The sequence below is a fragment of the Lagenorhynchus albirostris genome, chromosome 4, assembly GCF_949774975.1.
Source record: "Lagenorhynchus albirostris chromosome 4, mLagAlb1.1, whole genome shotgun sequence".
NCBI classification, from domain to species: domain Eukaryota; kingdom Metazoa; phylum Chordata; class Mammalia; order Artiodactyla; family Delphinidae; genus Lagenorhynchus; species Lagenorhynchus albirostris.
Window position 1 is genome coordinate 60,013,137 of NC_083098.1, and position 18,881 is coordinate 60,032,017.

The following is an 18,881-nucleotide window of genomic DNA, read 5'->3' on the forward strand; positions in this document are numbered from 1 at the left end:
GGACACTCTTGCCATGTTCCCTTCCCCATGGGGATATGGGCCTTCTGCTCTGAGGTCAAAACGGCTGGCTTGCTCACAGTACCATGATGTGGGCCCTCTGCTGTGAGTTCACTCCGGCAAGGATCCCTTATCATCGGTGCTCTGAGCCGCCTGCTGGGAGGTTCCAACTGCTGGATTCCTCAACTTTTTTATTCTATGTGCCCTCTGTTGTGAGGCTCCTCCTGCCTGCCTCACTGCCAGCCCCTTGGTGATGACTGCCCTATGGCTTGAGGCCACATGTGCTGCGTTCCTCACCTTTCGATGATGTGGCCCCACTCGTGTGAGGACACTCCTGCCGGGTTCCCATCCCCTTGGTGAGGTGGGCCATCTGGCGAGAGTCTAATCCTGGCTGGGTTCCTCAACGTTCTGTGAGGTAGGCCCTCTGCTGTGAGGTCACTCCTGCCTGGCTGGCACACGTCACCTTGGAGACGTGAGCCCTCTGGTGGCAGTTGGAGCATGCAGGGTGCCTCCTCCTCTCGGTGATGACAGCCCTCTCGCATCAGGCCCTAAATGGTGGGCTCCCCACATTTTCTGATGTGCGCCCAGTGGTGCGAGGACACTCCAGCCAGGTTCCCATTCCCATGGGGATGTGGGCCTTCTGTTCTGAGGTCCCAACGGCTGGGCTGCTCACAGGTTCATGATGTGGGCCCTCTGCTGTGAGTTCACTGCGGCCTGGATCCCATAGCCTCGGTGCTCTGGGCCGCTTGCTGGGAGGTTCCAACTGCTGGATTCCTCAACTTTTATATTCTATGGACCCTGTGTTGTGAGGCCGGTCCTGCCAGCCTCATTCTGAACCCCTTGGTGATGTGGTTCCTCTGGTTTGAGGACACATGTGCTGGGATCCTCACCTTAAGATGATGATGTCCCACTGGTGTGGGGACACTCCTGCCTGGTTCTCATCCCCTTGGTGATGTGGGCCCTCTGGTGAGAGTCTGATCCTGGCTGTGTTCCTCACCCTTCTGTGAGGTGGGCCCTCTGCTGTGAGGTCACTCCTGCCTGGCTGGCACACATCGCCTTGGCGACGTTGGCCCTCTGGTGGCAGCTGGAGCCTGCTGGGAGCCTCCTCCTCTCGGTGATGAGTGCCCTCTAGCGTCAGGCCCTAACTTCTGAGCACCCCACGTTTTCTGATGTGAGCCCAGTGATGCCAGGACACTCCTGTCATGTTCCCATCACTATGGGGATGTGGGCCTTCTGCTCTGAGGTCCCAATGTCTGGGTTGCTCACAGTTTCATGATGTGGGCTGTCTGGTGTTAGTTCACTCCGGCCTGGATCCCCTAGCCTCTGTGCTCTGGGCCGCCTGCTGGGAGGTTCCAAATGCTGGATTCCTCACCTTATTTTTGGGCACTCTGTTATGAGGCTCCTCCTGCCTGCCTCACTCCCAGCCCCTTGGTGATGGGTGTCCTATGGTTTGAAGCCACATGTTCTGGGTTCCTCACCTTTAGATGATGTGACCCTACTCATGTGAGGACACTCCTGCCTGGTTCCAATCCATTTGGTGATGTGGGCCCTCTGGTGCGAGTCTGATCCTGACTGGGTTCGTCACACTTCTCTGAGGTGGGCCCTCTGCTGTGAGGTCATTCGTGCCTGGTTGGCACACATCGCCTTGGCGACGTCAGCCCTCTGGTGGCAGTTGGAGCCTGCTGGGGGCCTCCTTCCCTTGGTGATGAGGGTCCTCTGGCGTCAGGCCCTAACTGCTGGTCGCCCAAAATTTTCTGATATGTTCTCAGTGGTGCGAGGACACTCCTACCAGATTTCCATCCCCATGGGGATGTGGGCCTCCTGCTCTGAGGTCCCAATGGCTGGGTTGCTCAGTTTCATGACATGGGCCCTCTTCTGTGAGTTCAGAGTGGCCTGGATCCCATAGCCTCGGTGCTCTGGGCCGCCTACTGGGAGGTTCCAACTGCTGGATTCCTCACTTTTTTATTCTATGGGCCCAGTGTTGTGAGGCTACTCCTGCCTGCCTCACTCCGAGGCCCTTGGAGATGTGGGTCCTCTGGTTTGAGGACACATGTGCTGAGTACCTCACCTTTCGATGATGTGGCCCCACTGGTGTGAAGACACTCCTGCCTGGTTCCCATCCCCTTGGTGATGTAGGCCCTCTGGTGAGAGTCTGATGTTGGCTGGGTTTCTCACCCTTCTGTGAGGTGGGACCTCTGCTGTGAGGTAACTCCTGCCTGGCTTGCTCATGTTGCCTTGGCAATGTGAGCCCTCAGGTGGCAGTTGGAGGCTGCTGGGAATCTCCTCCCCTCAGTTATGAGAGCTCTGGATAAAACACATATGCCCTTTTTTGCCAGTGCATTATTTTCCAAGTTCTGTCTCTCTTCCTATGCTTTAAGAGCGACTCCCGATACCTCCTGAAATCGGTTTCCTGCAATTCTGCACCGCTTTCTAGTCCTCTTGGCAGCCTTCTTTCAATATATTTTTGGACGATAGCTGTCATTTAGGACTCTGCACAATTGTGAATTACAGTGCCCCTGAGCTCCTTTCTTCAACTCGCTTTCTTGTGAGCTGGCCGCAACACCGCAGGATTGCTTCAGGCCCTAGTGTGGTTCTGGCATGGCACACTGAGCCTTTGGTTAATTCCTATTCCTGGTAGGAAATGAGAGTTAAATTTGCCCGTTCAGACACCTCCAGCTAGTCTCTCATGTGTTCTCCCTATTCCTGTTCATTTTCCACAGAAATTGCAAACTGGGCCAAACAGGAGGTTAAAGGCACTGACTCTCCAAGTGGGGAGAGTGTTAGTAAAGCATCTGGAATGTTGCACCCGAGTACCAGGGGACGAAAACTGAGACACATTTGAACACGTTTCCCGAACACACGGTGGATCATACTCTGGGTTCCACATGCATGTTTTAGCTGAAGGATGAATCCCTTAAACCTGGAGAGTTGAGACCCATGGAATGGGTACCATGCAATATGACTTCAAAGGATCTGCATTTGCTCACCGATCCTCATCAATCCTATGACTGCTGCGTTTATGCCGCTGTACACAAGCTTGATTCACTTTCGGAGACATATAAATCCATAGGTTTTAAGATTCTTACTAGTCAGGTATATTCTTAGGCGTTTAATATGTGGTGTTGAGTCCACTTCATTGAACAAGGAGTAGCTCTTGTCTATTACAAATTAGGCTTATGGAACGGTATCTGTGCTAATTTCAATCTCTGGTTTTATGCAGCACCCCAACTCACCTTTCCCCTTAAGCAAGCATAAGTTGGTTTTCTACATTTGAGACCCTGTTCTGTTTTGTAATTCAGTTCCTGTGTAGCCAAGTTTACATTCCGTGTAGTAGTGATATCTTATGATGTTTCTTTTTCTGTGTGACTTATTTCACTTAGAATCATCGTACCTGAATCCACTCATTATGCTGCTACAGGCCTGATGACATAGATTTCATTGCTGAGTGATATTGCATTGTACGTAAGTACACAACTTCTTTATCCATTTTTCGCTTTCTGCGATATTGAACTTGTACCATAAATGAGGTTCTTGTAAACAGAGCCCTCCCATAATTTGGGGTGGCTGTGTCTTTTTGACTTCAATTTCCCTAAGCTATAGGACCATAAGTGGAAGTGCCCTAGGCTCTGTTGCTTTATTTCTTAGATGTTTCAGGAAACACCATACACTTCTCCAGAGTGGCTGTTGGCATTTTACATCCCGCCCATCAGCATAACAAGGCTCCCAGTTCTCCATGGCCTGTCCTGCCTTTCTGGATTTTACACTTTTTTCAGATGGCCCTTTTGAAAGGGGGCAGTGAGACTTCATTGTACTGCAGATTTCCTTTGCAAGCTTGCTTGGTTGGCCAAAAAGAGCGTATGCGTTTTTTCCTGAATATATTCAGGAAAAAACGCATACGCCCTTTTTGGCCAAGTGCATCATTGTGGACGTTCTGCCTCTTTTCCTATGCTTTACATGCAATTCCAGTCTACCTCCTGAAATCGGTTTCCTGCAATTCTGCCCCGCTTTCAAGTCCTCTTGGCAGCCTTACTTCAATATATTTTTGGACGATAGCTATCATTTATAACTCTGCAGGTTTGTGAGTTACACTGTCCCTGAGCTCCTTTCTTCAACTCGCTTTCTTGTGAGCTGGCCGCAACACCGCAGGATTGCTTCAGGCCCTAGTGTGGTTCCCCACGGCACGCTGAGCCTTTGGTTAATTCCTCTTCCTGGTGGGAAATGACAGTTAAATTTGCCTGACCAGACACCTCCAGCTAGTCTCTCATTGGTTCTCCCTATTCCTGTTCATTTTCCGCAGAAATTGCAAACTGGGCCAAACAGGAGTTTAAAGGCACTGACTCTCCAAGTGGGGAGAGTGTTAGTAAAGCGTCTGGAATGTTGCACCCGAGTACCAGGGACGAAACCTGAGACACATTTGAACACGTTTCCCCTACACACAGAGGATCATACTCTGGGTTCCACATGCATGTTTTAGCTGAAGGAAGAATCCCTTAAACCTGGAGAGTTGAGACCCATGGAATGGGTACCATGCAATATGACTTCAAAGGATCTGCATTTGCTCACCGATCCTCATCAATCCTATGACTGCTGCGTTTATGCCGCTGTACACAAGCTTGATTCTCTTTCGGATACATATAAATCAATAGGTTTTAAGATTATTACTAGTCAGGTATATTCTTAGGCGTTTAATATGGGGTGTTAAGTCCACTTCGTTGAACAAGGAGTAGCTCTTGTCTATTATATATTTGGCTTATGGAACGGTATCTGTGCCAAGTTCAATCTCTGGTTTTATGCAGCACCCCAACTCACCTTTCCCCGTAAGCAAGCATAAGTTGGTTTTCTACATTTGAGACCCTATTCTGTTTTGTAATTCAGTTCCTGTGTAGCCAAGTTTTCATTCCGTGTATTAGTGATATCTTATGATGTTTCTTTTACTGTGTGACTTATTTCAGTTAGAATCATGGTACCTGAATCCACTCATTATGCTGCTACGGGCCTGATGACATAGATTTCATTGCTGAGTGATATTGTGTTGTACGTAAATACCACAAATTCTTTATCCATTTTTCGCTTTCTGCGATATTGAACTTGTACCGTAAAGGAGGTTCTTGTAAACAGAGCCATCCCAAACTTTGGGGTGGCTGTGTCTTTTTGATTTTAATTTCCCTAAACTATAGGACCATAAGTGGAAGTGCCCTACGCTCTGTTGCTTTGTTTTTTAGATGTTTCAGGAAACACCATACACTTCTCCGGAGTGGCTGTTGGCAATTTACATCCTGCCCATCAGCATAACAAGGCTCCCAGTTCTCCATGGCCTGTCCTGCCTTTCTGTATTTTACACATTTTCAGATGGCCCTTTTGACCGGGGGGCAGTGAGACTTCATTGTAGTGCAGATTTGCTTTGCAAGCTTGCTTGGTTGGCCAAAAAGGGCGTATGCGTTTTTTCCTGAATATATTCAGGAAAAAACGCATACGCCCTTTTTGGCCAAGTGCATCATTGTGGACGTTCTGCCTCTTTTCCTATGCTTTACTTGCAATTCCAGTCTACCTCCAGAAATCGGTTTCCTGCAATTCTGCCCCGCTTTCAAGTCCTCTTGGCAGCCTTACTTCAGTATATTTTTGGACGATAGCTGTCATTTATAACTCTGCAGGTTTGTGAATGACACTGCCCCTGAGCTCCATTCTTCAACTCGCTTTCTTGTGAGCTGGCCACAACACCGCAGGATTGCTTCAGGCCCTAATCTGGTTCGGGCACGGCACGCTGAGCCTTTGGTTAATTCCTGTTCCTGGTGGGAAATGAGAGTAAAATTTGCCCGTCCAGACACCTCCAGCTAGTCTCTCATTGGTTCTCCCTATTCCTGTTCATCTTCCGCAGAAATTGCAAACTGGGCCAAACAGGAGGTTAAAGGCACTGACTCTCCAAGTCGGGAGAGTGTTAGTAAAGCGTCTGGAATGTTGCACCCGAGTACCAGGGGTCGAAAACTGAGACATATTTGAACACGTGTCCCGATCACACGGTTGATCATACTCTGGGTTCCACATGCATGTTTTAGCTGAAGGAAGAATCCCTTCAACCTGGAGAGTGGAGACCCGTGGAATGGGTACCATGCAATATGACTTCAAAGGGTCTTCATTTGCTCACCGAACCTCTCCAATCCTATCACTGCTGCATTTATGCCCCTGTACACACGCTCGATTCTCTTTCAGAGACATAGCAATCCATAGGTTTTAAGATACTTACTAGTCAGGTACATTCTTAGGCGTTTAATATGGGGTGTTGAGCCCATTTCGTTGAGCAAGGAGTAGCTCTTGTCTATTACATATTTGGCTTAAGGAACTTTATCTGTGCTCATTTCAATCACTGGTTTTATGCAGCACTCCAAATCACCTTTCCCGTTAAGCAAGCATAAGTTGGCTTTCTCAATTTGAGACCCTGTTCTGTTTTGTAATCCAGTTCCTGTGTAGCCAAGTTTTCATTCCGTGTATTAGTGATATCTTATAATGTTTCTTTTTCTGTGTGACTTATTTCAGTTAGAATCATCATACCTGAATCCACTCATTATGCTGCTACGGGCCTGATGACATAGATTTCATTGCTGAGTGATATGGTATTGTACATAAGTACCACAACTTCTTTATCCATTTTTCGCTTTCTGTGATATTGAACTTGTACCGTAAACGAGGTTCTTGTAAAAAGAGCCGTCCCAAACTTTGTGGTGGATGTGTCTTTTTGATTTTAATTTCCCTAAGCTATAGGACCATAAGTGGCAGTGCCCCAGGCTCTGTTGCTTTGTTTTTTAGATGTTTCAGGAAACACCATACACTTCTCCGGAGTGGCTGTTGGCAATTTACATCCCGCCCATCAGCATAACAAGGCTCCCAGTTCTCCATGGCCTGTCCTGCCTTTCTGGATTTTACACATTTTCAGATGGCCCTTTTGACCGGGGGGCAGTGAGACTTCATTGTAGTGCAGATTTGCTTTGCAAGCTTGCTTGGTTGGCCAAAAAGGGCGTATGCGTTTTTTCCTGAATATATTCAGGAAAAAACGCATACGCACTTCTTGGCCAAGTGCATCATTGTGGACGTTCTGCCTCTTTTCCTATGCTTTACATGCAATTCCAGTCTACCTCCTGAACTCGGTTTCCTGCAATTCTGCCCCGTTTTCATGTGCTCTTGGCAGCCTTACTTCAATATATTTTTGGATGATAGCTGTCATTTATAACTCTGCAGGTTTGTTAATGACAGTGCCCCTGAGTTACCTTCTTCAACTGGCTTTCTTGTGAGCTGACCGCAACACCGCAGCATTGCTTCAGGCCCTAGTGTGGTTCCGGCACGGCACACTGAGCCTTTGGTTAATTCCTGTTCCTGGTGGGAAATGAGAGTTAAATTTGGCCATCCAGACACCTCCAGCTAGTCTCTCATTGGTTCTCCCTATTACTTTTCATCTTACGCAGAAATTGCAAACTGGGCCAAACAGGAGTTTAAAGGCACTGACTCTCCAAGTGGGGAGAGTGTTAGTTAAGCGTCTGGAATGTTGCACCCGAGTACCAGGGGACAAAAACTGAGACACATTTGAACACGTTTTCCGATCACACGGTGGATCATACTCTGGGTTCCACATGCATGTTTTAGCTGATGGAAGAATCCCTTCAACCTGGAGAGTTGAGACCCATGGAATGGGTACCATGCAATATGACTTCAAAGGGTCTGCATTTGCTCACCGAACCTCACCAATCCTATCACTGCTGTGTTTATGCAGCTGTACACACAGTTGATTCTCTTTTGGAGACATATAAATCCATAGCTTTTAAGATTCTTACTAGTCAGGTATATTCTTAGGCGTTTAATATGGGGTGTTGAGTCCACTTGGTTGAGCAAGGAGTAGCTCTTGTCTATTACATATTTGGCTTATGGAAGGGTATCTGTGCTAATTTCCATCTCTGGTTTTATGCAGCACCCCAACTCACCTTTCCCCTTAAGCAAGGATAAGTTGGTTTTCTACATTTGAGACCCTGTTCTGTTTTGTAATTCAGTTCCTGTGTAGCCAAGTTAACATTCCATGTAGTAGTGATATCTTATGATGTTTCTTTTCCTCTGTGACTTATTTCACTTAGAATCATCGTACCTGAATCCACTCATTATGCTGCTATGGTCCTGATGACATAGATTTGATTGCTGAGTGATATTGCATTGTACGTGAGTACCACAACTTCTTTATCCACTTTTCGCTTTCTGTGATATTGAACTTGTACCGTAAACGAGGTTCTTGTAAACAGAGCTGGCCCAAACTTTGGGGTGGCTGTGTCTTTTTGATTTTAATTTCCCTAAGCTTTAGGACCATAAGTGGAAGTGCCCTAGGCTCTGTTGCCTTGTTTTGTAGATGATTCAGGAAACACCATACACTTCTTCAGAGTGGCTGTTGGCAATTTACATCCCGCCCATCTGCATAACAAGGCTCCCAGTTCTCCATGGCCTGTCCTGCCTTTCTGGATTTTACACTTTTTTCAGATGGCCCTTTTGACCGGGGGGGGGGGGCAGTGAGACTTCATTGTAGTGCAGATTTCCTTTGCAAGCTTGCTTGGTTGGCCAAAAAGGGCGTATGAGTTTTTTCCTGGATATATTCAGGAAAAAACGCATACGCCCTTTTTGGCCAAGTGCATCATTGTAGACGTTCTACCTCTTTTCCTATTCTTTACATGCAATTCCAGTCTACCTCCTGAACTCGGTTTCCTGCAATTCTGCCCCGTTTTCATGTGTTCTTGGCAGCCTTACTTCAATATATTTTTGGACGATAGCTGTCATTTATAACTATGCATGTTTGTGAATTACAGTGCCCCTGTGTTACCTTCTTCAACTCGCTTCCTTGTGAGCTGGCCGCAACACCGCAGGATTGCTTCAGGCCCTAGTGTTGTTCCGGCACGGCACGCTGAACCTTTGGTTAATTCCTGTTCCTGGTGGGAAATGAGAGTTAAATTTGGCCATCCACACACCTCCAGCTAGTCTCTCATTGGTTCTCCCTATTCCTTTTCATCTTACGCAGAAATTGCAAAATGGGCCAAACAGGAGGTTAAAGGCACTGACTCTCCAAGTGGGGAGAGTGTTAGTAAAGCGTCTGGAATGTTGCACCCTAGTACCAGGGGACGAAAACTGAGACACATTTGAACACGTTTTCCGATCACACGGTGGATCATACTCTGGGTTCCACCTGCATGTTTTAGCTGAAGGAAGAATCCCTTAAACCTGGAGGGTTGAGACCCATGGAATGGGTACCATGCAATATGACTTCAAAGGGTCTGCATTTTCTCACCGAACCTCACCAGTCCTATCACTGCTGTGTTTATGCCACTGTACACACGCTTGGTTCTCTTTCGGAGACATATAAATCCATAGGTTTTAAGATTCTTAGTAGTCAGGTATATACTTAGGCGTTTAATATGGGGTGTTGAGTCCACTACGTTGAGCAAGGAGTAGCTCTTGTCTATTACATATTTGGCTTATGGAAGGGTATCTTTGCTAATTTCCATCTCTGGTTTTATGCAGCACCCCAACTCACCTTTCCCCTTAAGCAAGGATAAGTTGGTTTTCTACATTTGAGACCCTGTTCTGTTTTGTAATTCAGTTCCTGTGTAGCCAAGTTTACATTCCGTGTAGTAGTGATATCTTACGATGTTTCTTTTTCTGTGTGACTTATTTCACTTAGAATCATCGTACCTGAATACTCATTATGCTGCTACGGGCCTGATGACATAGATTTCTTTGCTGAGTGATATTGCATTGTACGTGAGTATCACAACTTCTTTATCCATTTTTCGTTCTTTGTGATATTGAACTTGTACCATAAACGAGGTTCTTGTAAACAGAGCCGTCCCAAACTCTGGGGTGGCTGTGTCTTTTTGATTTTAATTTCCCTAAGCTATAGGACCATAAATGGAAGTGCCCTAGGCTCTGTTGCTTTGTTTTTTAGATGTTTCAGGAAACACCATACACTTCTACAGAGTGGCTGTTGGCAATTTACATCCCGCTCATCAGCATAACAAGGCTCCCATTTCTCCATGGCCTGTCCTGCCTTCTGGATTTTACACTTTTTTCAGATGGCCCTTTTGACCGGGGGGAAGTGAGACTTCATTGTAGTGCAGATTTCCTTTGCAAGCTTGCTTGGTTGGCCAAAAAGGGCATATGCGTTTTTTCCTGAATATATTCAGGAAAAAACGCATACGCACTTTTTGGCCAAGTGCATCATTGTGGACGTTCTGCCTCTTTTCCTATGCTTTAAATGCAATTACAGTCTACCTCCTGAAATCGGTTTCCTGCAATTCTGCCCCGCTTTCAAGTCCTCTTGGCAGTCTTACTTCAGTATATTTTTGGACGATAGCTGTCATTTATAACTCTGCAGCTTTGTGAATTACAGTGCCCCTGAGCTCCATTCTTCAACTCTCTTTCTTGTGAGCTGGCCGCAACACCGCAGGATTGCTTCAGGCCCTAATCTGTTTCCGGCACGGCACACTGAGCCTTTGGTTAATTCCTGTTCCTGGTGGGAAATGAGAGTTAAATTTGCCCGTCCAGACACCTCCAGCTAGTCTCTCATTGGTTCTCCCTATTCCTGTTCATCTTCCGCAGAAATTGCAAACTGGGCCAAACAGGAGGTTAAAGGCACTGACTCTCCAAGTCGGGAGAGTGTTAGTAAACATCTGGAATGTTGCACCCGAGTACCAGGGGTCGAAAACTGAGACATATTTGAACACGTGTCCTGATCACACGGTTGATCATACTCTGGGTTCCACATGCATGTTTTAGCTGAAGGAAGAATCCCTTCAACCTGGAGAGTTGAGACCTGTGGAATGGGTACCATGCAATATGACTTCAAAGGGTCTTCATTTGCTCACCGAACCTCTCCAATCCTATCACTGCTGCGTTTATGCCCCTGGACACATGCTTGATTCTCTTTCGGAGACATAGCAATCCATAGGTTTTAAGATACTTACTAGTCAGGTACATTCTTAGGCGTTTAATATGGGGTGTTGAGCCCATTTCGTTGAGCAAGGAGTAGCTCTTGTCTATTCCATATTTGGCTTAAGGAACTTTATCTGTGCTCATTTCAATCTCTGGTTTTATGCAGCACCCCAACTCACCTTTCCCCTTAAGCAAGCATAAGTTGGTTTTCTACATTTGAGACCCTTTTCTGTTTTGTAATTCAGTTCCTGTGTAGCCAAGTTTTCATTCCGTGTATTAGTGATATCTTATGATGTTTCTTTTACTGTGTGACTTATTTCAGTTAGAATCATGGTACCTGAATCCACTCATTATGCTGCTACGGGCCTGATGACATAGATTTCATTGCTGAGTGATATTGTGTTGTACGTAAATACCACAAATTCTTTATCCATTTTTCGCTTTCTGCGATATTGAACTTGTACCGTAAAGGAGGTTCTTGTAAACAGAGCCATCCCAAACTTTGGGGTGGCTGTGTCTTTTTGATTTTAATTTCCCTAAACTATAGGACCATAAGTGGAAGTGCCCTACGCTCTGTTGCTTTGTTTTTTAGATGTTTCAGGAAACACCATACACTTCTCCGGAGTGGCTGTTGGCAATTTACATCCTGCCCATCAGCATAACAAGGCTCCCAGTTCTCCATGGCCTGTCCTGCCTTTCTGTATTTTACACATTTTCAGATGGCCCTTTTGACCGGGGGGCAGTGAGACTTCATTGTAGTGCAGATTTGCTTTGCAAGCTTGCTTGGTTGGCCAAAAAGGGCGTATGCGTTTTTTCCTGAATATATTCAGGAAAAAACACATACGCCCTTTTTGGCCAAGTGCATCATTGTGGACGTTCTGCCTCTTTTCCTATGCTTTACTTGCAATTCCAGTCTACCTCCAGAAATCGGTTTCCTGCAATTCTGCCCCGCTTTCAAGTCCTCTTGGCAGCCTTACTTCAGTATATTTTTGGACGATAGCTGTCATTTATAACTCTGCAGGTTTGTGAATGACACTGCCCCTGAGCTCCATTCTTCAACTCGCTTTCTTGTGAGCTGGCCACAACACCGCAGGATTGCTTCAGGCCCTAATCTGGTTCGGGCACGGCACGCTGAGCCTTTGGTTAATTCCTGTTCCTGGTGGGAAATGAGAGTAAAATTTGCCCGTCCAGACACCTCCAGCTAGTCTCTCATTGGTTCTCCCTATTCCTGTTCATCTTCCGCAGAAATTGCAAACTGGGCCAAACAGGAGGTTAAAGGCACTGACTCTCCAAGTCGGGAGAGTGTTAGTAAAGCGTCTGGAATGTTGCACCCGAGTACCAGGGGTCGAAAACTGAGACATATTTGAACACGTGTCCCGATCACACGGTTGATCATACTCTGGGTTCCACATGCATGTTTTAGCTGAAGGAAGAATCCCTTCAACCTGGAGAGTGGAGACCCGTGGAATGGGTACCATGCAATATGACTTCAAAGGGTCTTCATTTGCTCACCGAACCTCTCCAATCCTATCACTGCTGCGTTTATGCCCCTGTACACACGCTTGATTCTCTTTCAGAGACTTAGCAATCCATAGGTTTTAAGATTCTTACTAGTCAGGTACATTCTTAGGCGTTTAATATGGGGTGTTGAGCCCATTTCGTTGAGCAAGGAGTAGCTCTTGTCTATTACATATTTGGCTTAAGGAACTTTATCTGTGCTCATTTCAATCACTGGTTTTATGCAGCACTCCAACTCACCTTTCCCGTTAAGCAAGCATAAGTTGGCTTTCTCAATTTGAGACCCTGTTCTGTTTTGTAATCCAGTTCCTGTGTAGCCAAGTTTTCATTCCGTGTATTAGTGATATCTTATGATGTTTCTTTTTCTGTGTGACTTATTTCAGTTAGAATCATCATACCTGAATCCACTCATTATGCTGCTACGGGCCTGATGACATAGATTTCATTGCTGAGTGATATTGTATTGTACATAAGTACCACAACTTCTTTATCCATTTTTCGCTTTCTGTGATATTGAACTTGTACCGTAAACGAGGTTCTTGTAAAAAGAGCCGTCCCAAACTTTGTGGTGGATGTGTCTTTTTGATTTTAATTTCCCTAAGCTATAGGACCATAAGTGGCAGTGCCCTAGGCTCTGTTGCTTTGTTTTTTAGATGTTTCAGGAAACACCATACACTTCTCCCGAGTGGCTCTTGGCAATTTACATCCCGCCCATCAGCATAACAAGGCTCCCAGTTCTCCATGGCCTGTCCTGCCTTTCTGGATTTTACACATTTTCAGATGGCCCTTTTGACCGGGGGGCAGTGAGACTTCATTGTAGTGCAGATTTGCTTTGCAAGCTTGCTTGGTTGGCCAAAAAGGGCGTATGCGTTTTTTCCTGAATATATTCAGGAAAAAACGCATACGCACTTCTTGGCCAAGTGCATCATTGTGGACGTTCTGCCTCTTTTCCTATGCTTTACATGCAATTCCAGTCTACCTCCTGAACTCGGTTTCCTGCAATTCTGCCCCGTTTTCATGTGCTCTTGGCAGCCTTACTTCAATATATTTTTGGATGATAGCTGTCATTTATAACTCTGCAGGTTTGTTAATGACAGTGCCCCTGAGTTACCTGCTTCAACTCGCTTTCTTGTGAGCTGACCGCAACACCGCAGGATTGCTTCAGGCCCTAGTGTGGTTCCGGCACGGCACACTGAGCCTTTGGTTAATTCCTGTTCCTGGTGGGAAATGAGAGTTAAATTTGGCCATCCAGACACCTCCAGCTAGTCTCTCATTGGTTCTCCCTATTCCTTTTCATCTTACGCAGAAATTGCAAACTGGGCCAAACAGGAGTTTAAAGGCACTGACTCTCCAAGTGGGGAGAGTGTTAGTAAAGCGTCTGGAATGTTGCACCCGAGTACCAGGGGACAAAAACTGAGACACATTTGAACACGTTTTCCGATCACACGGTGGATCATACTCTGGGTTCCACATGCATGTTTTAGCTGAAGGAAGAATCCCTTCAACCTGGAGAGTTGAGACCCATGGAATGGGTACCATGCAATATGACTTCAAAGGGTCTGCATTTGCTCACCGAACCTCACCAATCCTATCACTGCTGTGTTTATGCAGCTGTACACACAGTTGATTCTCTTTTGGAGACATATAAATCCATAGCTTTTAAGATTCTTACTAGTCAGGTATATTCTTAGGCGTTTAATATGGGGTGTTGAGTCCACTTGGTTGAGCAAGGAGTAGCTCTTGTCTATTACATATTTGGCTTATGGAAGGGTATCTGTGCTAATTTCCATCTCTGGTTTTATGCAGCACCCCAACTCACCTTTCCCCTTAAGCAAGGATAAGTTGGTTTTCTACATTTGAGACCCTGTTCTGTTTTGTAATTCAGTTCCTGTGTAGCCAAGTTAACATTCCGTGTAGTAGTGATATCTTATGATGTTTCTTTTTCTGTGTGACTTATTTCACTTAGAATCATCGTACCTGAATCCACTCATTATGCTGCTATGGTCCTGATGACATAGATTTGATTGCTGAGTGATATTGCATTGTACGTGAGTACCACAACTTCTTTATCCATTTTTCGCTTTCTGTGATATTGAACTTGTACCGTAAACGAGGTTCTTGTAAACAGAGCTGGCCCAAACTTTGGGGTGGCTGTGTCTTTTTGATTTTAATTTCCCTAAGCTTTAGGACCATAAGTGGAAGTGCCCTAGGCTCTGTTGCCTTGTTTTGTAGATGATTCAGGAAACACCATACACTTCTTCAGAGTGGCTGTTGGCAATTTACATCCCGCCCATCTGCATAACAAGGCTCCCAGTTCTCCATGGCCTGTCCTGCCTTTCTGGATTTTACACTTTTTTCAGATGGCCCTTTTGACCGGGGGGGCAGTGAGACTTCATTGTAGTGCAGATTTCCTTTGCAAGCTTGCTTGGTTGGCCAAAAAGGGCGTATGAGTTTTTTCCTGGATATATTCAGGAAAAAACGCATACGCCCTTTTTGGCCAAGTGCATCATTGTAGACGTTCTACCTCTTTTCCTATGCTTTACATGCAATTCCAGTCTACCTCCTGAACTCGGTTTCCTGCAATTCTGCCCCGTTTTCATGTGTTCTTGGCAGCCTTACTTCAATATATTTTTGGACGATAGCTGTCATTTATAACTATGCATGTTTGTGAATTACAGTGCCCCTGTGTTACCTTCTTCAACTCGCTTCCTTGTGAGCTGGCCGCAACACCGCAGGATTGCTTCAGGCCCTAGTGTGGTTCCGGCACGGCACGCTGAACCTTTGGTTAATTCCTGTTCCTGGTGGGAAATGAGAGTTAAATTTGGCCATCCACACACCTCCAGCTTGTCTCTCATTGGTTCTCCCTATTCCTTTTCATCTTACGCAGAAATTGCAAAATGGGCCAAACAGGAGGTTAAAGGCACTGACTCTCCAAGTGGGGAGAGTGTTAGTAAAGCGTCTGGAATGTTGCACCCTAGTACCAGGGGACGAAAACTGAGACACATTTGAACACGTTTTCCGATCACACGGTGGATCATACTCTGGGTTCCACATGCATGTTTTAGCTGAAGGAAGAATCCCTTAAACCTGGAGAGTTGAGACCCATGGAATGGGTACCATGCAATATGACTTCAAAGGCTCTGCATTTGCTCACCGAACCTCACCAATCCTATCACTGCTGTGTTTATGCCGCTGTACACACGCTTGATTCTCTTTCGGAGACATATAAATCCATAGGTTTTAAGATTCTTACTAGTCAGGTATATACTTAGGCGTTTAATATGGGGTGTTGAGTCCACTACGTTGAGCAAGGAGTAGCTCTTGTCTATTACATATTTGGCTTATGGAAGGGTATCTTTGCTAATTTCCATCTCTGGTTTTATGCAGCACCCCAACTCACCTTTCCCCTTAAGCAAGGATAAGTTGGTTTTCTACATTTGAGACCCTGTTCTGTTTTGTAATTCAGTTCCTGTGTAGCCAAGTTTACATTCCGTGTAGTAGTGATATCTTACGATGTTTCTTTTTCTGTGTGACTTATTTCACTTAGAATCATCGTACCTGAATACTCATTATGCTGCTACGGGCCTGATGACATAGATTTCTTTGCTGAGTGATATTGCATTGTACGTGAGTATCACAACTTCTTTATCCATTTTTCGTTCTTTGTGATATTGAACTTGTACCATAAACGAGGTTCTTGTAAACAGAGCCGTCCCAAACTTTGGGGTTGCTGTGTCTTTTTGATTTTAATTTCCCTAAGCTATAGGACCATAAATGGAAGTTCCCTAGGCTGTGTTGCTTTGTTTTTTAGATGTTTCAGGAAACACCATACACTTCTCCCGAGTGGCTGTTGGCAATTTACATCCCGCTCATCAGCATAACAAGGCTCCCATTTCTCCATGGCCTGTCCTGCCTTTCTGGATTTTACACTTTTTTCAGATGGCCCTTTTGACCGGGGGGAAGTGAGACTTCATTGTAGTGCAGATTTCTTTGCAAGCTTGCTTGGTTGGCCAAAAAGGGCGTATGCGTTTTTTCCTGAATATATTCAGGAAAAAACACATACGCCCTTTTTGGCCTAGTGCATCATTGTGGACGTTCTGCCTCTTTTCCTATGCTTTACATGCAATTCCAGTCTACCTCCAGAAATCGGTTTCCTGCAATTCTGCCCCGCTTTCAAGTCCTTTTGGCAGCCTTACTTCAGTATATTTTTGGACGATAGCTGTCATTTATAACTCTGCAGGTTTGTGAATGACACTGCCCCTGAGCTCCATTCTTCAACTCGCTTTCTTGTGAGCTGGCCACAACACCGCAGGATTGCTTCAGGCCCTAATCTGGTTCGGGCACGGCACGCTGAGCCTTTGGTTAATTCCTGTTCCTGGTGGGAAATGAGAGTAAAATTTGCCCGTCCAGACACCTCCAGCTAGTCTCTCATTGGTTCTCCCTATTCCTGTTCATCTTCCGCAGAAATTGCAAACTGGGCCAAACAGGAGGTTAAAGGCACTGACTCTCCAAGTGGGGAGAGTGTTAGTAAAGCGTCTGGAATGTTGCACCCGAGTACCAGGGGTCGAAAACTGAGACATATTTGAACACGTGTCCCGATCACACGGTTGATCATACTCTGGGTTCCACATGCATGTTTTAGCTGAAGGAAGAATCCCTTCAACCTGGAGAGTGGAGACCCGTGGAATGGGTACCATGCAATATGACTTCAAAGGGTCTTCATTTGCTCACCGAACCTCTCCAATCCTATCACTGCTGCGTTTATGCCCCTGTACACACGCTTGATTCTCTTTCAGAGACTTAGCAATCCATAGGTTTTAAGATTCTTACTAGTCAGGTACATTCTTAGGCGTTTAATATGGGGTGTTGAGCCCATTTCGTTGAGCAAGGAGTAGCTCTTGTCTATTACATATTTGGCTTAAGGAACTTTATCTGTGCTCATTTCAATCACTGGTTTTATGCAGCACTCCAACTCACCTTTCCCGTTAAGCAAGCATAAGTTGGCTTTCTCAATTTGAGACCCTGTTCTGTTTTGTAATCCAGTTCCTGTGTAGCCAAGTTTACATTCCGTGTATTAGTGATATCTTATGATGTTTCTTTTTCTGTGTGACTTATTTCAGTTAGAATCATCATACCTGAATCCACTCATTATGCTGCTAAGGGCCTGATGACATAGATTTCATTGCTGAGTGATATTGTATTGTACATAAGTACCACAACTTCTTTATCCATTTTTCGCTTTCTGTGATATTGAACTTGTACCGTAAACGAGGTTCTTGTAAAAAGAGCCGTCCCAAACTTTGTGGTGGATGTGTCTTTTTGATTTTAATTTCCCTAAGCTATAGGACCATAAGTGGCAGTGCCCTAGGCTCTGTTGCTTTGTTTTTTAGATGTTTCAGGAAACACCATACACTTCTCCCGAGTGGCTGTTGGCAATTTACATCCCGCCCATCAGCATAACAAGGCTCCCAGTTCTCCATGGCCTGTCCTGCCTTTCTGGATTTTACACATTTTCAGATGGCCCTTTTGACCGGGGGGCAGTGAGACTTCATTGTAGTGCAGATTTGCTTTGCAAGCTTGCTTGGTTGGCCAAAAAGGGCGTATGCGTTTTTTCCTGAATATATTCAGGAAAAAACGCATACGCACTTCTTGGCCAAGTGCATCATTGTGGACGTTCTGCCTCTTTTCCTATGCTTTACATGCAATTCCAGTCTACCTCCTGAACTCGGTTTCCTGCAATTCTGCCCCGTTTTCATGTGCTCTTGGCAGCCTTACTTCAATATATTTTTGGATGATAGCTGTCATTTATAACTCTGCAGGTTTGTTAATGACAGTGCCCCTGAGTTACCTGCTTCAACTCGCTTTCTTGTGAGCTGGCCGCAACCCCGCAGGATTGCTTCAGGCCCTAGTGTGGTTCCGGCACGGCACACTGAGCCTTTGGTTAATTCCTGTTCCTGGTGGGAAATGAGAGTTAAATTTGGCCATCCAGACACCTCCAGCTAGTCTCTCATTGGTTCTCCCTATTCCTTTTCATCTTACGCAGAAATTGCAAACTGGGCCAAACAGGAGGTTAAAGGCACTGACTCTCCAAGTGGGGAGAGTGTTAGTAAAGCGTCTGGAATGTTGCACCCGAGTACCAGGGGAAAAAAACTGAGACACATTTGAACACGTTTTCCGATCACAAGGTGGATCATACTCTGGGTTCCACATGCATGTTTTAGCTGAAGGAAGAATCCCTTCAACCTGGAGAGTTGAGACCCATGGAATGGGTACCATGCAATATGACTTCAAAGGGTCTGCATTTGCTCACCGAACCTCACCAATCCTATCACTGCTGTGTTTATGCCGCTGTACACACGCTTGATTCTCTTTTGGAGACATATAAATCCATAGCTTTTAAGATTCTTACTAGTCAG